The 22,471-nt window shown below is 37.3% G+C and overlaps 5 non-coding genes across 5 annotated transcripts; all 5 read right to left on the bottom strand.

The window, feature by feature from the left end:
* Positions 1–1,907: 1,907 nt before the first annotated feature.
* LOC140169880 (5S ribosomal RNA) lies at positions 1,908–2,031 on the bottom strand. The gene has a single exon (XR_011861425.1). It is a non-coding gene; the product is annotated as a 5S ribosomal RNA (ribosomal RNA).
* Positions 2,032–4,108: 2,077 nt separating this feature from the next.
* Positions 4,109–4,232, bottom strand: LOC140169740 (5S ribosomal RNA). The gene has a single exon (XR_011861393.1). It is a non-coding gene; the product is annotated as a 5S ribosomal RNA (ribosomal RNA).
* A 2,093-nt stretch (positions 4,233–6,325) lies between these two features.
* LOC140169806 (5S ribosomal RNA) lies at positions 6,326–6,449 on the bottom strand. Its single transcript, XR_011861408.1, has one exon. It is a non-coding gene; the product is annotated as a 5S ribosomal RNA (ribosomal RNA).
* A 4,592-nt stretch (positions 6,450–11,041) lies between these two features.
* LOC140169834 (5S ribosomal RNA) lies at positions 11,042–11,165 on the bottom strand. Its single transcript, XR_011861415.1, has one exon. It is a non-coding gene; the product is annotated as a 5S ribosomal RNA (ribosomal RNA).
* Positions 11,166–13,224: 2,059 nt separating this feature from the next.
* Positions 13,225–13,348, bottom strand: LOC140169837 (5S ribosomal RNA). The gene has a single exon (XR_011861416.1). It is a non-coding gene; the product is annotated as a 5S ribosomal RNA (ribosomal RNA).
* Positions 13,349–22,471: the final 9,123 nt, after the last annotated feature.

A 22,471-nucleotide genomic window follows, 5' to 3' on the forward strand; every position in this document is an offset into this window, starting at 1 on the left:
ATTTGTAGGAACTATAATAAATCACGGGTTGCACATCCGGTCAGCGTATGTTTACAAATTCAGTGCCACTTTTACAAGGTAAACTGGTCGTCTTTGGCAAGATGCAGCCAATTTACTACCGGTAACCGATTCATTATAATACTAGTACCACTAGCAATTCAACTCGCTGATAGATGTATAGGCTTATTCGGCACCTCGGCACCATTTGTCTCGAGCTATCTTCAGTAGATAGCAAAATTAACATCTGTTCCCCTGGTAAGTTGTGTGTTTCTTGTCAGGGAGAGCTCATACATATACTTTTAGTACCTCTGCGAACTCAGTGCACACAAGAAATGTCTTTAATGCAGACAGGTGTTGTCAACATGCTTTATACTGTTCCACTTCTGCAAAGATAATCTATTATAGCGTTCTACTTTAATTATAATAATCCAACGGAAGTGTACTGGAAGATGAGCAATTAACAAAGCCTCAATTGATGTGAATATTTTAATGTCAACAATGTACCTTTCATGACAAGAGTGGTGCCCACAGGGCCAAAAATGTGCAACTTGCCAGGGGGGATAGCTACTAACCAAAAGTGGGTTAACCAATAGTTTCAAGTTTCCCTTGTGTGGAAAGCAAATAATTAATTATTGATACATAAATGAATGAATGAATGAATGAATGATAACCACACAATCAAATAAATCGATCTATATAAATAAAATAAAATAAAATAAAATAAAATAAAATAAAATAAAATAAAATAAAATAAAATAAAATAAATGTTGATACTGATCATTTTGACAAAAACATTCGTATATGATGGACATGCCGAAGAAGAAAATAATCGTATCCAACAGCGCGTTCTGAGCAGGTCCTAGGCCTACTGGACAATTGGAATGTAACATCAAATTTAATTTACCAAAAGACGAAAAAAATAGGGAAACATCCACCATCTAAACCACTCATAACACCAACACCCTCTTGACATAGGGCCTACACACAAACAAACAAAATCGTCATTTTACAGAAGCACAGATAACACAAATGTCCACATGCGATACGGATTTTTGTTTGCACCTGAATAGCATTGCTGTAGTGAGCCAGTAGTGAGCCAAGCGCGTCGACGTCAGGGCGCGGTATGCGCGTGAAAAAATGGTTCAAGTTAAGTTTACGCGTACGCATTACACACGTGATACGCATTTCATTGACAATATTGTCGCCTAACAACATAAAATCAAAACAATCGCGGACAGCAGTAGTTGGTTGAAACGTGTTTTTTTTTTTTTTTCGGCACTTGTTCTGTACAACTTCTAGCAAGAGTTGTGAAGACACTGAGATTTTACCGTGTCACCTATTTACGCCTTTATTTTACCAAAAGAAAATGTGTCTTATTACTCTATTTTGTGAAAAAGGAGGAATATCTACTTGAAAATGCCTGATATCCTAAGCACCCGCTCTCATTGTCAGTCTTTCTACCGCGCCGAAGCCTGGTCTACTCCATAAAAATAGTAAGTTTCAGTAGGATAATTAGTTGATTTGTTTTTATTGATGAAATTGCAAAATACCACAGAATTTCAGTTGTGTATATGCTAGTTTTGTTGAATTCAGCAATTCACATCGATATTTTTATTTTGAAAACAATTTTGTTGGGGGGGAGAAGAGGGGTTAGACATCTCACAGAATGGTGGAGGGCAGCTGCCCCCTTGGCTACGCCACTGATGTTGGTGCTATGTGGTGGCGCTTTGGTAGCAATTAATTTCTAGTTGTTAGGCTGGTGTGCTCCAGAAACGTAAATAGTGAGAAAAAAAAAGATATTTTGAACAAAAATTAGCTGCTTTGTAAATAGAAAAATTACATCACATGAGATAGAGAAAACAAACTTCAACACGAGTAAAAATAAAAATGAAGGATTAGAATGCAAAAGTGTACAGCACCCGGTATTCCCAAGCGGTCTCCCATCCAAGTACTAAACCGGACCCGACGTTGCATGCTTAACTTCGGTGATCGGACGAGAACCGGTGTTTTCAACGTGGTATGGCCGTAGACATCTGAAGGTGTGATTTAAGCTTACTTTTTAGCTTAAGATTCAGTCTGGTTGCTCACCTTTCCCCCAATCGTTTCTATATTAATTGTGCAACAATTTATTGCTCCTCATGAAACGTACAACTATTAAACTTTAATGAAATTGTGCATTTTTCTGATAACATCCCAGTCTTTTAATTTGTAGGAACTATAATAAATCACGGGTTGCACATCCGGTCAGCGTATGTTTACAAATTCAGTGCCACTTTTACAAGGTAAACTGGTCGTCTTTGGCAAGATGCAGCCAATTTACTACCGGTAACCGATTCATTATAATACTAGTACCACTAGCAATTCAACTCGCTGATAGATGTATAGGCTTATTCGGCACCTCGGCACCATTTGTCTCGAGCTATCTTCAGTAGATAGCAAAATTAACATCTGTTCCCCTGGTAAGTTGTGTGTTTCTTGTCAGGAGAGCTCATACATATACTTTTAGTACCTCTGCGAACTCAGTGCACACAAGAAATGTCTTTAATGCAGACAGGTGTTGTCAACATGCTTTATACTGTTCCACTTCTGCAAAGATAATCTATTATAGCGTTCTACTTTAATTATAATAATCCAACGGAAGTGTACTGGAAGATGAGCAATTAACAAAGCCTCAATTGATGTGAATATTTTAATGTCAACAATGTACCTTTCATGACAAGAGTGGTGCCCACAGGCCAAAAATGTGCAACTTGCCAGGGGGATAGCTACTAACCAAAAGTGGGTTAACCAATAGTTTCAAGTTTCCCTTGTGTGGAAAGCAAATAATTAATTATTGATACATAAATGAATGAATGAATGAATGATAACCACACAATCAAATAAATCGATCTATATAAATAAAATAAAATAAAATAAAATAAAATAAAATAAAATAAAATAAAATAAAATAAAATAAAATAAATGTTGATACTGATCATTTTGACAAAAACATTCGTATATGATGGACATGCCGAAGAAGAAAATAATCGTATCCAACAGCGCGTTCTGAGCAGGTCCTAGGCCTACTGGACAATTGGAATGTAACATCAAATTTAATTTACAAAAAGACAAAAAAAATAGGGAAACATCCACCATCTAAACCACTCATAACACCAACACCCTCTTGACATAGGGCCTACACACAAACAAACAAAATCGTCATTTTACAGAAGCACAGATAACACAAATGTCCACATGCGATACGGTTTTTGTTTGCACCTGAATAGCATTGCTGTAGTGAGCCAGTAGTGAGCCAAGCGCGTCGACGTCAGGGCGCGGTATGCGCGTGAAAAAATGGTTCAAGTTAAGTTTACGCGTACGCATTACACACGTGATACGCATTTCATTGACAATATTGTCGCCTAACAACATAAAATCAAAACAATCGCGGACAGCAGTAGTTGGTTGAAACGTGTTTTGAATCAAGTTCGGCACTTGTTCTGTACAACTTCTAGCAAGAGTTGTGAAGACACTGAGATTTTACCGTGTCACCTATTTACGCCTTTATTTTACCAAAAGAAAATGTGTCTTATTAATAAATATAGAAAAAAAGGAGGAATATCTACTTGAAAATGCCTGATATCCTAAGCACCGCTCTCATTGTCAGTCTTTCTACCGCGCCGAAGCCTGGTCTACTCCATAAAAATAGTAAGTCTCAGTAGGATAATTAGTTGATTTGTTTTTATTGATGAAATTGCAAAATACCACAGAATTTCAGTTGTGTATATGCTAGTTTTGTTGAATTCAGCAATTCACATCGATATTTTTATTTTGAAAAACAATTTTGTTGGGGGGGGGGGAGAAGAGGGGGTTAGACATCTCACAGAATGGTGGAGGGCAGCTGCCCCCCTTGGCTACGCCACTGATGTTGGTGCTATGTGGTGGCGCTTTGGTAGCAATTAATTTCTAGTTGTTAGGCTGGTGTGCTCCAGAAACGTAAATAGTGAGAAAAAAAATGATATTTTGAACAAAAATTAGCTGCTTTGTAAATAGAAAGATTACATCACATGAGATAGAGAAAACAAACTTCAACACGAGTAAAAATAAAAATGAAGGATTAGAATGCAAAAGTGTACAGCACCCGGTATTCCCAAGCGGTCTCCCATCCAAGTACTAAACCGGACCCGACGTTGCATGCTTAACTTCGGTGATCGGACGAGAACCGGTGTATTCAACGTGGTATGGCCGTAGACATCTGAAGGTGTGATTTAAGCTTACTTTTTAGCTTAAGATTCAGTCTGGTTGCTCACCTTTCCCCCCAATCGTTTCTATATTAATTGTGCAACAATTTATTGCTCCTCATGAAACGTACAACTATTAAACTTTAATGAAATTGTGCATTGTTTCTGATAACATCCCAGTCTTTTAATTTGTAGGAACTATAATAAATCACGGGTTGCACATCCGGTCAGCGTATGTTTACAAATTCAGTGCCACTTTTACAAGGTAAACTGGTCGTCTTTGGCAAGATGCAGCCAATTTACTACCGGTAACCGATTCATTATAATACTAGTACCACTAGCAATTCAACTCGCTGATAGATGTATAGGCTTATTCGGCACCTCGGCACCATTTGTCTCGAGCTATCTTCAGTAGATAGCAAAAATTAACATCTGTTCCCCCTGGTAAGTTGTGTGTTTCTTGTCAGGGAGAGCTCATACATATACTTTTAGTACCTCTGCGAACTCAGTGCACACAAGAAATGTCTTTAATGCAGACAGGTGTTGTCAACATGCTTTATACTGTTCCACTTCTGCAAAGATAATCTATTATAGCGTTCTACTTTAATTATAATAATCCAACGGAAGTGTACTGGAAGATGAGCAATTAACAAAGCCTCAATTGATGTGAATATTTTAATGTCAACAATGTACCTTTCATGACAAGAGTGGTGCCCACAGGCCAAAAATTTGCAACTTGCCAGGGGGATAGCTACTAACCAAAAGTGGGTTAACCAATAGTTTCAAGTTTCCCTTGTGTGGAAAGCAAATAATTAATTATTGATACATAAATGAATGAATGAATGAATGAATGATAACCACACAATCAAATAAATCGATCTATATAAATAAAATAAAATAAAATAAAATAAAATAAAATAAAATAAAATAAAATAAAATAAAATAAAATAAAATAAAATAAATGTTGATACTGATCATTTTGACAAAAACATTCGTATATGATGGACATGCCGAAGAAGAAAATAATCGTATCCAACAGCGCGTTCTGAGCAGGTCCTAGGCCTACTGGACAATTGGAATGTAACATCAAATTTAATTTACCAAAAGACGAAAAAAATAGGGAAACATCCACCATCTAAACCACTCATAACACCAACACCCTCTTGACATAGGGCCTACACACAAAAACAAACAAAATCGTCATTTTACAGAAGCACAGATAACACAAATGTCCACATGCGATACGGTTTTTGGTTTGCACCTGAATAGCATTGCTGTAGTGAGCCAGTAGTGAGCCAAGCGCGTCGACGTCAGGGCGCGGTATGCGCGTGAAAAAATGGTTCAAGTTAAGTTTACGCGTACGCATTACACACGTGATACGCATTTCATTGACAATATTGTCGCCTAACAACATAAAATCAAAACAATCGCGGACAGCAGTAGTTGGTTGAAACGTGTTTTTGAATCAAGTTCGGCACTTGTTCTGTACAACTTCTAGCAAGAGTTGTGAAGACACTGAGATTTTACCGTGTCACCTATTTACGCCTTTATTTTACCAAAAGAAAATGTGTCTTATTACTCTATTTTGTGAAAAAGGAGGAATATCTACTTGAAAATGCCTGATATCCTAAGCACCCGCTCTCATTGTCAGTCTTTCTACCGCGCCGAAGCCTGGTCTACTCCATAAAAATAGTAAGTTTCAGTAGGATAATTAGTTGATTTGTTTTTATTGATGAAATTGCAAAATACCACAGAATTTCAGTTGTGTATATGCTAGTTTTGTTGAATTCAGCAATTCACATCGATATTTTTATTTTGAAAAACAATTTTGTTGGGGGGAGAAGAGGGGTTAGACATCTCACAGAATGGTGGAGGCAGCTGCCCCCTTGGCTACGCCACTGATGTTGGTGCTATGTGGTGGCGCTTTGGTAGCAATTAATTTCTAGTTGTTAGGCTGGTGTGCTCCAGAAACGTAAATAGTGAGAAAAAAAATGATATTTTGAACAAAAATTAGCTGCTTTGTAAATAGAAAAATTACATCACATGAGATAGAGAAAACAAACTTCAACACGAGTAAAAATAAAAATGAAGGATTAGAATGCAAAAGTGTACAGCACCCGGTATTCCCAAGCGGTCTCCCATCCAAGTACTAAACCGGACCCGACGTTGCATGCTTAACTTCGGTGATCGGACGAGAACCGGTGTATTCAACGTGGTATGGCCGTAGACATCTGAAGGTGTGATTTAACGGGTTATGCCATTTTAAATCGACTTTCGAAAAGTTTTTTGATACATTCATTGATTTCTCAAAAAGTAAAAATCGCAGTTTAACAAATAACGGTTCAAATGAAAGCCATTATTGGGGGCTAATTGTTGTATCACTATGATAGGCCTGACACCAATATAAACACTTGTTTTGGTGACCCAAGTTCATGGTCATTTCTGCTCACGCACTTTGTTACAGATGGCCTGGAATTTCATATTTCGGTTTCAGCGATTGCCCGAAAAAGGTGGTATGTTTTTGAAAAGCGTTTCCGCTTGGAATGTAGATAGTTATTGTTGCTATTACTCTTCGCGATTTTAATTTATGCCCTCTTTAGCCGACAATTTTCAATGCATTTTACACAATAGATACGTCGCTTGCATAAATACCGCTATTTTTAACAGTATCGTTTTTGTTAACCAACATAACATCAAAAGAGTTCTCAAGACTTTGATGAGACAATAGATACCAAATCGGACTACATGTGATGAACAGATTTTACACTAGAATCAAAAGAACCAGCGTAGGCCCTCTCAAAATGTACTTTTTTAAAATATCGCGTTGTGATAAAATGACTGCCTTTTCCTTGTTTTTTATAACAAGGAAAAGCTTTACTTACCTCAAACTTCAAACGTAGTGCTGTCTCAGTGTCCGTTACTGGTTAGTATTATTCCGATTAAGCGATTTTCATGATTTAGGCCTACTTAGCCTACATTTGAGCAACTATTTGCCCACACCGTGTACGAATATATTCCAAATATGGCGCTGCATTCAGTATCACACTAAACGACAAGGTTATACTAAGATGTGTAAGACTTTCTGACACTATATTCACGGTTGTTCTAATGGCTATTCAAACTTATGACAAATGTGGCTGGTTTGCGTTGTTCAATACCTTTTCACCTAGTCTTGGTACCAGCCGGTTTGTGCTCCTCCGTCACCGTTAGTGACGGAGGAGCACAAACCGGCTGGTACCGAGACTACATTTCACCCTGATGTGACAGTGACGTCACATCCGGGGTCACGTCAGTATAAAGCTGGTTTCCATAAGATAGCTTACTCCTCTGTGCTGGTTTCATACTACCATGCCGGTTGCAATGAGCGGCGTGGCGCACGCGCATTGCAGACAAACGGACACAATCAAGACTTGTCATTGGTTGAAACGCTCTGCCGCTTGCCGGGTGTTCGTGATCGCGCGCCATTATCGTGATGATCGGGGATTCATTTTTTGTGATGAAGGCACCAGCCGAAATGTCCGTTTTTCAGAATGCAATGAACATAACTCTGTACTCCCCCGGGGAGATGATGTATTTTGCGACACTCATGACGGGAAAGAGATATGAAACGAATTTTATTAGGCGCAGCATCACTCGCTGGAGTTCGATGTCGCTGGTGTACATACGCATGCGCTTAAAGACACCGCATAGATGCGCGAGCGAAACAGCTGTTCACAACGCGTTGACATCACTGCCACATCGGGGTGAAAAATGGTATAGGTAATAGATGACTATGAAACCTCAAACTCGCCCCTCGATAAAGGTTGGCAATTGAAGCAGGCCTCAGTTTAGCGAACTTTGTCTAGTTTAATGCGATGCGAGTGCAAGCGCCGCTCAGACTGTGAAGGTTTCTGGATACCGAATATGGGTTTAGATTAGGCCTATATCATGTCCTCTAGGCCATATAATTTATTTTTGGAAAGGAACGTCTAATCTCGGAGCCTATTCAATTGAGAAGGGACTGGATTTTGTCATAATAATATAAAAATTAATACTTAATGCCTCGCGATTTTTTTGATATCCAGCCATAGTATTTTAATTGATTAAACTGAACATAAAGCTATATCTTTACTAGCTTCATGCACTAATTTGCAGACCTGCCCGGCCTTCTACATGTAGTGAGTACCACATTAGATTGTGTTTACAAGAAATAATAAGCGCTGCCTCCTCGAAATTTCTTATGCCATCAGCTTTGATGATTAAATATTATCTACAACTCGGCACCTGTGTTCAAGGCCTTTCTTTTATCTATTGACCTCAAAAGAAAGGATTAGAATGATCAGAATGCCTACCCTGACCCCTTTCCACACATTAATAATGAGTCGGTAAGGGAACGTGCTACCGTTATACTTCAATGAGTACGTATGGCTACTATACGCAGTTCAATGGCCTTATTGTGATCTGGCGGGAGTTTTAAAAGCACGGTCCCTGACTGCGTGGGCATATTTCCGGACAAGGAACAATAGAGACCAATTGCCTGGCAATGACGTCACATGTAATCCCAGTCTATAGTGTGATTAGAACATTATAGGCTGGTGGTCACTTATAGTACGATCAGTACGAAAAGTCCAATGCGATTATTAATGTATTTTCTAAAATTAAAAGAACCACTTTTTAGCGGGAATTTTTGTAAGTTACACAGCTGAAGTTGTGAAAGGGTTGAAAGACTACAATATTACGGCTTAAACAAGAATTTCTTTGTTTGGTCGTTATTCCTATAGACTCATCCCTTAAGCTTACTTTTTAGCTTAAGATTCAGTCTGGTTGCTCACCTTTCCCCCCAATCGTTTCTATATTAATTGTGCAACAATTTATTGCTCCTCATGAAACGTACAACTATTAAACTTTAATGAAATTGTGCATTTTTTCTGATAACATCCCAGTCTTTTAATTTTAGGAACTATAATAAATCACGGGTTGCACATCCGGTCAGCGTATGTTTACAAATTCAGTGCCACTTTTACAAGGTAAACTGGTCGTCTTTGGCAAGATGCAGCCAATTTACTACCGGTAACCGATTCATTATAATACTAGTACCACTAGCAATTCAACTCGCTGATAGATGTATAGGCTTATTCGGCACCTCGGCACCATTTGTCTCGAGCTATCTTCAGTAGATAGCAAAAATTAACATCTGTTCCCCCTGGTAAGTTGTGTGTTTCTTGTCAGGGAGAGCTCATACATATACTTTTAGTACCTCTGCGAACTCAGTGCACACAAGAAATGTCTTTAATGCAGACAGGTGTTGTCAACATGCTTTATACTGTTCCACTTCTGCAAAGATAATCTATTATAGCGTTCTACTTTAATTATAATAATCCAACGGAAGTGTACTGGAAGATGAGCAATTAACAAAGCCTCAATTGATGTGAATATTTTAATGTCAACAATGTACCTTTCATGACAAGAGTGGTGCCCACAGGGCCAAAAATGTGCAACTTGCCAGGGGGATAGCTACTAACCAAAAGTGGGTTAACCAATAGTTTCAAGTTTCCCTTGTGTGGAAAGCAAATAATTAATTATTGATACATAAATGAATGAATGAATGAATGAATGATAACCACACAATCAAATAAATCGATCTATATAAATAAAATAAAATAAAATAAAATAAAATAAAATAAAATAAAATAAAATAAATGTTGATACTGATCATTTTGACAAAAACATTCGTATATGATGGACATGCCGAAGAAGAAAATAATCGTATCCAACAGCGCGTTCTGAGCAGGTCCTAGGCCTACTGGACAATTGGAATGTAACATCAAATTTAATTTACCAAAAGACGAAAAAAATAGGGAAACATCCACCATCTAAACCACTCATAACACCAACACCCTCTTGACATAGGGCCTACACACAAACAAACAAAATCGTCATTTTACAGAAGCACAGATAACACAAATGTCCACATGCGATACGGTTTTTGTTTGCACCTGAATAGCATTGCTGTAGTGAGCCAGTAGTGAGCCAAGCGCGTCGACGTCAGGGCGCGGTATGCGCGTGAAAAAATGGTTCAAGTTAAGTTTACGCGTACGCATTACACACGTGATACGCATTTCATTGACAATATTGTCGCCTAACAACATAAAATCAAAACAATCGCGGACAGCAGTAGTTGGTTGAAACGTGTTTTTGAATCAAGTTCGGCACTTGTTCTGTACAACTTCTAGCAAGAGTTGTGAAGACACTGAGATTTTACCGTGTCACCTATTTACGCCTTTATTTTACCAAAAGAAAATGTGTCTTATTACTCTATTTTGTGAAAAAGGAGGAATATCTACTTGAAAATGCCTGATATCCTAAGCACCCGCTCTCATTGTCAGTCTTTCTACCGCGCCGAAGCCTGGTCTACTCCATAAAAATAGTAAGTTTCAGTAGGATAATTAGTTGATTTGTTTTTATTGATGAAATTGCAAAATACCACAGAATTTCAGTTGTGTATATGCTAGTTTTGTTGAATTCAGCAATTCACATCGATATTTTTATTTTGAAAAACAATTTTGTTGGGGGGAGAAGAGGGGTTAGACATCTCACAGAATGGTGGAGGGCAGCTGCCCCCCTTGGCTACGCCACTGATGTTGGTGCTATGTGGTGGCGCTTTGGTAGCAATTAATTTCTAGTTGTTAGGCTGGTGTGCTCCAGAAACGTAAATAGTGAGAAAAAAAATGATATTTTGAACAAAAATTAGCTGCTTTGTAAATAGAAAAATTACATCACATGAGATAGAGAAAACAAACTTCAACACGAGTAAAAATAAAAATGAAGGATTAGAATGCAAAAGTGTACAGCACCCGGTATTCCCAAGCGGTCTCCCATCCAAGTACTAAACCGGACCCGACGTTGCATGCTTAACTTCGGTGATCGGACGAGAACCGGTGTATTCAACGTGGTATGGCCGTAGACATCTGAAGGTGTGATTTAAGCTTACTTTTTAGCTTAAGATTCAGTCTGGTTGCTCACCTTTCCCCCCAATCGTTTCTATATTAATTGTGCAACAATTTATTGCTCCTCATGAAACGTACAACTATTAAACTTTAATGAAATTGTGCATTTTTTCTGATAACATCCCAGTCTTTTAATTTTTAGGAACTATAATAAATCACGGGTTGCACATCCGGTCAGCGTATGTTTACAAATTCAGTGCCACTTTTACAAGGTAAACTGGTCGTCTTTGGCAAGATGCAGCCAATTTACTACCGGTAACCGATTCATTATAATACTAGTACCACTAGCAATTCAACTCGCTGATAGATGTATAGGCTTATTCGGCACCTCGGCACCATTTGTCTCGAGCTATCTTCAGTAGATAGCAAAATTAACATCTGTTCCCCTGGTAAGTTGTGTGTTTCTTGTCAGGAGAGCTCATACATATACTTTTAGTACCTCTGCGAACTCAGTGCACACAAGAAATGTCTTTAATGCAGACAGGTGTTGTCAACATGCTTTATACTGTTCCACTTCTGCAAAGATAATCTATTATAGCGTTCTACTTTAATTATAATAATCCAACGGAAGTGTACTGGAAGATGAGCAATTAACAAAGCCTCAATTGATGTGAATATTTTAATGTCAACAATGTACCTTTCATGACAAGAGTGGTGCCCACAGGCCAAAAATGTGCAACTTGCCAGGGGGATAGCTACTAACCAAAAGTGGGTTAACCAATAGTTTCAAGTTTCCCTTGTGTGGAAAGCAAATAATTAATTATTGATACATAAATGAATGAATGAATGAATGAATGATAACCACACAATCAAATAAATCGATCTATATAAATAAAATAAAATAAAATAAAATAAAATAAAATAAAATAAAATAAAATAAATGTTGATACTGATCATTTTGACAAAAACATTCGTATATGATGGACATGCCGAAGAAGAAAATAATCGTATCCAACAGCGCGTTCTGAGCAGGTCCTAGGCCTACTGGACAATTGGAATGTAACATCAAATTTAATTTACCAAAAGACGAAAATAGGGAAACATCCACCATCTAAACCACTCATAACACCAACACCCTCTTGACATAGGGCCTACACACAAACAAACAAAATCGTCATTTTACAGAAGCACAGATAACACAAATGTCCACATGCGATACGGTTTTTTGTTTGCACCTGAATAGCATTGCTGTAGTGAGCCAGTAGTGAGCCAAGCGCGTCGACGTCAGGGCGCGGTATGCGCGTGAAAAAATGGTTCAAGTTAAGTTTACGCGTACGCATTACACACGTGATACGCATTTCATTGACAATATTGTCGCCTAACAACATAAAATCAAAACAATCGCGGACAGCAGTAGTTGGTTGAAACGTGTTTTTGAATCAAGTTCGGCACTTGTTCTGTACAACTTCTAGCAAGAGTTGTGAAGACACTGAGATTTTACCGTGTCACCTATTTACGCCTTTATTTTACCAAAAGAAAATGTGTCTTATTACTCTATTTTGTGAAAAAGGAGGAATATCTACTTGAAAATGCCTGATATCCTAAGCACCCGCTCTCATTGTCAGTCTTTCTACCGCGCCGAAGCCTGGTCTACTCCATAAAAATAGTAAGTTTCAGTAGGATAATTAGTTGATTTGTTTTTATTGATGAAATTGCAAAATACCACAGAATTTCAGTTGTGTATATGCTAGTTTTGTTGAATTCAGCAATTCACATCGATATTTTTATTTTGAAAAACAATTTTGTTGGGGGGGAGAAGAGGGGTTAGACATCTCACAGAATGGTGGAGGGCAGCTGCCCCTTGGCTACGCCACTGATGTTGGTGCTATGTGGTGGCGCTTTGGTAGCAATTAATTTCTAGTTGTTAGGCTGGTGTGCTCCAGAAACGTAAATAGTGAGAAAAAATGATATTTTGAACAAAAATTAGCTGCTTTGTAAATAGAAAAATTACATCACATGAGATAGAGAAAACAAACTTCAACACGAGTAAAAATAAAAATGAAGGATTAGAATGCAAAAGTGTACAGCACCCGGTATTCCCAAGCGGTCTCCCATCCAAGTACTAAACCGGACCCGACGTTGCATGCTTAACTTCGGTGATCGGACGAGAACCGGTGTATTCAACGTGGTATGGCCGTAGACATCTGAAGGTGTGATTTAAGCTTACTTTTTAGCTTAAGATTCAGTCTGGTTGCTCACCTTTCCCCCCAATCGTTTCTATATTAATTGTGCAACAATTTATTGCTCCTCATGAAACGTACAACTATTAAACTTTAATGAAATTGTGCATTTTTTCTGATAACATCCCAGTCTTTTAATTTTTAGGAACTATAATAAATCACGGGTTGCACATCCGGTCAGCGTATGTTTACAAATTCAGTGCCACTTTTACAAGGTAAACTGGTCGTCTTTGGCAAGATGCAGCCAATTTACTACCGGTAACCGATTCATTATAATACTAGTACCACTAGCAATTCAACTCGCTGATAGATGTATAGGCTTATTCGGCACCTCGGCACCATTTGTCTCGAGCTATCTTCAGTAGATAGCAAAAATTAACATCAGATCATTACATCAAAAATCATCCGGCTGGTTTCACACACCACACGGCACGGTAGGCCCGTATGAACTACCATACCATTGAAATTAAAACAGACTTTAAACATACAGGTGCAATCTAATTGTAATTTATGCTTATCCAATGACTTGGCTACGTACACATGACGTGTAGGCCTAGTGGTACATTACTTGCGCGCGTCTACTGTAGATGTGTATTGATCATTGATGAAGTAGTGCATTGCTTACAAGTTGTAGGTCTATCAATGTGTGAAATAATATGTTATTTGATATTTAAAATAAACTTGTTAATTAACCATTTACTACTACTAATAAAAACGGAAAAATGCAGTAGACAAAATATTATATTATAGAATGTCCCACCGTAACATTTGTAGCTGTTCCCCCAGGTAAGTTGTGTGTTTCTTGTCAGGGAGAGCTCATACATATACTTTTAGTACCTCTGCGAACTCAGTGCACACAAGAAATGTCTTTAATGCAGACAGGTGTTGTCAACATGCTTTATACTGTTCCACTTCTGCAAAGATAATCTATTATAGCGTTCTACTTTAATTATAATAATCCAACGGAAGTGTACTGGAAGATGAGCAATTAACAAAGCCTCAATTGATGTGAATATTTTAATGTCAACAATGTACCTTTCATGACAAGAGTGGTGCCCACAGGGCTAAAAAAATGTGCAACTTGCCAGGGGGATAGCTACTAACCAAAAGTGGGTTAACCAATAGTTTCAAGTTTCCCTTGTGTGGAAAGCAAATAATTAATTATTGATACATAAATGAATGAATGAATGAATGAATGAATGAATGATAACCACACAATCAAATAAATCGATCTATATAAATAAAATAAAATAAAATAAAATAAAATAAAATAAAATAAAATAAAATAAAATAAAATAAAATAAAATAAATGTTGATACTGATCATTTTGACAAAAACATTCGTATATGATGGACATGCCGAAGAAGAAAATAATCGTATCCAACAGCGCGTTCTGAGCAGGTCCTAGGCCTACTGGACAATTGGAATGTAACATCAAATTTAATTTACCAAAAGACGAAAAAAATAGGGAAACATCCATCATCTAAACCACTCATAACACCAACACCCTCTTGACATAGGGCCTACACACAAACAAACAAAATCGTCATTTTACAGAAGCACAGATAACACAAATGTCCACATGCGATACGGTTTTTTGTTTGCACCTGAATAGCATTGCTGTAGTGAGCCAGTAGTGAGCCAAGCGCGTCGACGTCAGGGCGCGGTATGCGCGTGAAAAAATGGTTCAAGTTAAGTTTACGCGTACGCATTACACACGTGATACGCATTTCATTGACAATATTGTCGCCTACCTAACAACATAAAATCAAAACAATCGCGGACAGCAGTTGGTTAAAACGTGTTTTTGAATCAAGTTCGGCACTTGTTCTGTTCAACTTCTAGCAAGAGTTGTGAAAACACTGAGCTTTTACCGTGTCACCTATTTACGCCTTTATTTTACCAAAAGAAAATGTGTCTTATTACTCTATTTTGTGAAAAAGGAGGAATATCTACTTGAAAATGCCTGATATCCTAAGCACCCGCTCTCATTGTCAGTCTTTCTACCGCGCCGAAGCCTGGTCTACTCCATAAAAATAGTAAGTTTCAGTAGGATAATACTTTTTTTTTAGTAGTTGATTTGTTTTTATTGATGAAATTGCAAAATACCACTGAAATTAAAACAGACTTTAAACATACAGGTGCAATCTAATTGTAATTTATGCTCATCCAATGACTTGGCTACGTACATGACATGTAGGCCTAGTGGTACATTACATGCTCGCGTCTACTGTAGATGTGTATTGATCATTGATGAAGTAGTGCATTGCTCACAAGTTGTAGGTCTATCAATGTGTGACATAATATGTTATTTGATATTTAAAATAAACTTGTTAATAAACCATTTACTACTAATAATAAAAACGGAAAAATGCAGTAGACAAAATATTGTATTATAGAATGTCCCACCGTAACATTTGTAGCTGTTCCCCCTGGTAAGTTGTGTGTTTCTTGTCAGGGAGAGCTCATACATATACTTTTAGTACCTCTGCGAACTCAGTGCACACAAGAAATGTCTTTAATGCAGACAGGTGTTGTCAACATGCTTTATACTGTTCCACTTCTGCAAGGATAATCTATTATAGCGTTCTACTTTAATTATAATAATCCAACGGAAGTGTACTGGAAGATGAGCAATTAACAAAGCCTCAATTGATGTGAATATTTTGATGTCAACAATGTACCTTTCATGACAAGAGTGGTGCCCACAGGGCCAAAAATGTGCAACTTGCCAGGGGGATAGCTACTAACCAAAAGTGGGTTAACCAATAGTTTCAAGTTTCCCTTGTGTGGAAAGCAAATAATTTTATTGATACATGAATGAATGAATGAATGAATGAATGAATGAATGAATGAATTGGAATGTAACATCAAATTTAATTTACCAAAAGACGACAAAATAGGGAAACATCCACCATCTAAACAATCATAACAACACCAACACCCCCTTGACATAGGGCCTACACACAAACAAACAAACAAACAAAATCGTCATTTTACATTTTGAAGAAGCACAGATAACACAAAATGTCAACATGCGATACGTTTTTTGTTTGCGCCTGAATAGCATTGCTGTAGTGAGCCAGTAGTGAGCCAAGCGCGTCGACGTAAGGGCGCGGCATGCGCGTGAAAAAATGGTTCAAGTTTAGTTTACGCGTACGCATTACACACGTGATACGCATTTCATTGACAATATTGTCGGCTAACAACATACAATCAAAACAATCGCGGACAGCAGTTGGTTGATACATGTTTTTGAATTCGGCACTTGTTCTGTTCAACTTCTAGCAAGAGTTGTGAAGACACTGAGATTTTACCGTGTCACCTATTTACGCCTTTATTTTACGAAAAGAAAATGTGTCTTATTACTCTATTTTGTGAAAAAGGAGGAATATCTATTTGAAAATGCCTGATATCCTAAGCACCCGCTCTCATTGTCAGCCTTTCTACCGCGCCGAAGCCTGGTCTACTCCATAAAAATAGTAAGTTTCAGTAGGATAATTAGTTGATTTGTTTTTATTGATGAAATTGCAAAATACCACAGAATTTCAGTTGTGTGCTAATTCAGCAATTCACATCGATATTTTTATTTTGAAAAACAATTTTGTTGGGGGGGGGGGGTGGTGAAGAGGGGGTAAGACATGTTTGTCCGCCATTTTGCGAGTGAGAGGCCAGGGACTCAGGCTAGTATAGCCCCCTTCATCTCCCAGACAAGGTGGTATGTCTATGCTTCATCTGACCAGACGCCACCAACGGCATCTATTTCTAGTTCCGAAAAACTCTGGATTACATACAGATGATCAAGGATGTGCAGATACGTCAAATCTTGTTTCTTGATTATATCCAGAAAATCAAGGATGCCGAGATACGTCAAATCTCATTTCTTGATTATATCCAGAAGATCAGGGATTCACAGCTACATTAAATCTTATTTCTTTATTATATCCAAATGATCAAGGATGTCCATATACATCAAATTCGTTTTCTTAATTATTATCCAGATGATCAAGGATGCCCAGATTCATCAAATCTTATTTCTTGATTATATCCAGAAGATCAAGGATGTCCAGATATATTAAATCTTGTTTTTTGATTACATACAAATGCTCAAGGATGCCCAGATACACCAACTTCTATTTCTTGATTATATCCAGATGATCAAGCCATCAAGGATGCCCAGATACGTCAAACTTCTTGACTATATCCAGAAGATTAAGGATGCCGAGATACGTGAAATCTTATTTTTGATTATTTCCAGAATCAAGGATGATCAGATACAACAAATAATATTTCATGATTATACCCAGATGATCAAGGATGCCCACATTCACCAAATCTTATTTCTTGATTACCATGATTACATGCAGATGATCAAGAATGCATAGATACGTCAAATATGGTTTCTTGATTATATCCAGAAGATCAAGAATGCCGCCGAGATACGTGAAAACTGTTTCCCGTTTCCGTTCGTTCTTTCTATCTTATTGCTTTGTTATATCCAGAAGATCAACAGTGCCCAGATACATCAAATCTTAATATAAACAGCACTTAATAATGCGCTTTATCTTTTTTCTTGATTATATCCAAATGATCAAGGATGCCCAGATACGCCCAATTGTGTTTCTTGATTATATCCAGAAGATCAAGGATTCACAGATACATTAAATTTTATAATCAAGGATGCCCATATACATCAAATTATATTTCTTAATTATATCCAGAAGATGCCCAGATACGTCTAATCTTATTTCGTGATTATATCCAGAAGATCAAGGATGCCCAGATACGTGAAATCTTGATGCTTGATTATATGCAGAAGATCAAATATGCCCAGATACGCCCAATCTTATTTCTTGATCATATCCAGAAGATCAAGGATGCCCAGATAGGCTACGCCCAATCTTATTTGTTGATTATATCCAGAAGATCATGGATGCCCCGATACATGAAATCTTATTCCTTGATTATATCCAGAATCTCAAGGATGACCAGATGTCCCGGGGGAGGCACTCTCTATCTGAAATGGCAGGGATGTGCCTCGGCCATGTTAAAAGTAGGGGGCATTCAGGTCAAATGTACAATTACAAAAATATCGGGTCATTCAGTACACAACCTGAATAAAAATGGGGTCATTCGGTATGAAACTTTGAAAAAAGGATGGTCATTGGGGTAACAAAAAGTAAAATGGGAGTCATTGAGTACAGAATTGCCAAAAGAGTATCATTAAGTACACATAAATAAGTGCCAAACTGCGTAAAAACAACTTGGCCACCTTGGAAATGTGGAAAATCTCATTATTTCTGGAACACAAATACCAACTAAATGTGGGAATTAAAAGGGGGGTCATAGGGTATAGTAGGAAATAGAAAAAGGGGTCATTGAGTACATGAATTTTTTTAAAGGGGGTCATTGGGTAATAGGTAGGACCATAACACAAAAAAGGGGGTCATTGGGTACAAGCCGGTTTGAAAAAGGGGGTCTATCCCGAGGCACATGGTGCATATCTGTCATGAAAGTGCGCCCCCGGGCCAGATGTATCAAATCTATCATTTCTTGATTATGTGCAGATGATCTAGGATTCCCAGATATGACCACTCATCAAATCTTATTTCTTGATTATATCCAAATGATCGAGGATACTCAGATACGGTCAATCTTATTACTTGAAGATCAAGGATGCACAGAAACTTCAAATCTTATTTCTTGATTACACAGAGATGATCAAGGATGCACAGATACGTCAAATCTTGTTTCTTAATTATATCAAGAAGATTAAGGATGCCGAGATACGTGAAATCTTATTCCTTGCTTATATCTAGAAGATCAAGGATACCCAGGTACGTCCAATCTTATTTCTTCATTATATCCAAATGATCAAAGATACCCAGAAACATCAAATCTTATTATATTCAAGAGATCAAGGATGCTCAGATACGTGAAATCTTATTTCTTGATTATATCCAGAAGATCAAGCATGCCCAGATACGTCCAATCTTATTGCTTGTTTATATCCAGAAGATCAAGGATGCCGAGATACATCAAATCTTATTTCTTATTTATTTGCAGATGATCAAGGATACCCAGATACGTCCACTCTGATTTCATGATTATATCCAAAGGATCAAGGATGCCCTGATATGTCAAATCTCATTTCTTGATTATATCCAGAAGATCAAGGATGCCCAGAAACATCAAATTTTATTTGTTGATTACATAAAGATGATCAAGGATGCACAGATACGTCAACTCTTGTTTCTTCATTATATCCAGAAGATCAAGGATGCCGAGATACGTGAAATCTTATTCCTTGATTATATCCAGAAGGTCACGGATGCCGAGATATGTGAAATCTTATTCCTTGATTTATCCAGAAGATCAAGGATGCTCAGAAACATCAAATCTTATTTCTTGATTGTATCTAAAAGATCAAGGATACGCAGATACGTGAAATCTTATTGATAATTGATTACACACAGATGATCAAGGATGCACAGACACGTCAAATCTTATTTCCTGATTATATCCAGAAGATCAAGGATGCTCAGATACATCAGTCATATTTCCTGATTATATCCAGATGATCAAGGATGCCCAGATTCATCAAAACTTATTTCTTGATTACATACAGATGATCAAGGAAGCCCAGATTCATCAAAACTTATTTCTTGATTACATACAGATGATCAAGGATGCCGAGATACGTGAAATCTTATTCCTTGATTATATCCAGAAGATCAAGGATACCCAGGTACGTCCAATCTTTTTTCTTGATTATATCCAAATGATCAAGGATGCAAAGAAACATCAAATCATATTTCTATGATATCCAAAAGATCAAGGATGCCCAGATACCGTTTTCTTGATTATATCCAGAAGATCAAGAGGATGCCCAGATACGTCCAATCTTATAGCTTGGTTGTATCCAGAAAATCAAGGATGCCGAGATACATCAAATCTTATTTCTTGTTTATATGCAGATGATCAAGGATACCCAGATACGTCTAATCTGATTTCTTGATTATATCCGAAAGATCAAGGATGCCCAGATACGTCAAATCTCTTTTCTCGATTATATCCAGAAGATCAAGGATGTCCAGATACGTCCAATCTTATTGATTGGTTATATCCAGAAGATCAAGGATGCCCAGATTCATCAAATCTTATTTGTTGATTACATAAAGATTATCAAGGATGCACAGATACGTCGGTCAAATCTTGTTTCTTCATTATATCCAGAAGATAAAGGATGCGCAGATACGTCAAATCTCATTTCCTGATTATATCCAGAAGTTCAAGGATGCCCAGATTCATCAAAACTTACTTCTTGATTACATACTGATGATCAAAGAAGCTCAAGGATGCCCAGATACGTGAAATCCTGTTTCTTGATTGTATCCAGAAGATCAAGGATGCCCCGGCATCAAATCTTATTTCTTGATTATATCCAAAAGATCAAGGATGTGCAGATACGTGAAATCCCATTTCTTGATTATATCCAAAAGATTAAGGATGCTCAGAAACGTCAAATACATTTGTTGATTACATCCAGAAGATCGAGGATGCACAGATACGTGAAAACTTATTCCTTGATAATATCCAGAAGAACAAGGATGCCCCGGCATCAAATCTTATTTCTTGATTATATCCAAAAGATCAAGGATGTGCAGATACGTGAAATCCCATTTCTTGATTATATCCAAAAGATTAAGGATGCTCAGATACGTCAAATACATTTGTTGATTACATCCAGAAGATCGAGGATGCACAGATACGCCAAATCATATTTCTCAAGTTGATTATATCCAAAAGATCAAGGATGCACAGATATGTCAAATCTTATTCCTTGATTAATGTATATTCAGAAGATCAAGGATGCCCCGGCATCAAATCTTATTTCTTGATTATATCCAAAAGATCAAGGATGTGCAGATACGTGAAATCTCATTTCTTGATTATATCCAAAAGATTAAGGATGCTCAGATACGTCAAATACATTTCTTGATTATATCCAGAAGATCGAGGATGCACAGATACGCCAAATCTTATTTCTCAAGTTGATTATATCCAAAAGATCAAGGATGCACAGATATGTCAAATCTTATTTCTTGATTATATTCAGAAGATGAAGGATGCACAGATATGTCAAATCTTATTTCTTGATTATTATGCAGAAGATCAAGGATGCCAAGAAACATCAAATCTTATTTCTTGATTATGCAGAAGATCAAGGATGCCAAGAAACATCAAATCTTATTTCTTGATTATTATGCAGAAGATCAAGGATGCCCAGATACGTCAAATTTTATTTCTTGATTATATCCAGAAGATCAAGGATGCCCAGATACGTCAAATCTTATTTCTTGATTATATCCAGAAGATCAAGGGTGCCCAGATACGCCAATTCTTATTTCTTGATTATATTCAGAAGATCAAGGATGCCAGATACGTCATATCTTATTTCTGCATTATATCCAGAAGATCAAAGATACATGCCCAGATACGTCAAAATATTTCTTGATTATATCCAGAAGATCAAAGAAGGATGCCCAGAAACATCAAATCTTATGTCTTGATTATATCCATGAGATTAAGGATGCCGAGATACGTGAAATCTTATTTCTTGATTACATCCAGAAGATCAAGGATGCATGCCCAGATACGTCAAATCTTATTTCTTGATTATATCCAGAAGATCAAGGATGCACAGATACATGAAATCTTATTTATTGATTATATCCAGAAGATAAAGGATGCATGCCCAGATACATTTCTTGATTATATCCAAAAGATCAAGGATGCACAGATACGCCAAATCTTATTTCTCAAGTTGATTATATCCAGAAGATCAAGGATGCACAGATACGTCAAATCTTATTTCTTGATTATATCAAGAAGATCAAGGATGCATGCCCAGATACATTTCTTGATTATATCCAGAAGATAAATGATGAACAGATACGCCAAATCTTATTTCTTAAGTTTATTATACCCAGAAGATCAAGGATGCACAGATACGTCAAATCCACAGAGCCTTTATAAACTTTTATTAAGCTCCATGGTCAAATCTTATTTCTTGCGCGCGGAT

This window comes from Amphiura filiformis, chromosome 1 (assembly GCF_039555335.1).
Source record: "Amphiura filiformis chromosome 1, Afil_fr2py, whole genome shotgun sequence".
NCBI lineage: Eukaryota > Metazoa > Echinodermata > Ophiuroidea > Amphilepidida > Amphiuridae > Amphiura > Amphiura filiformis.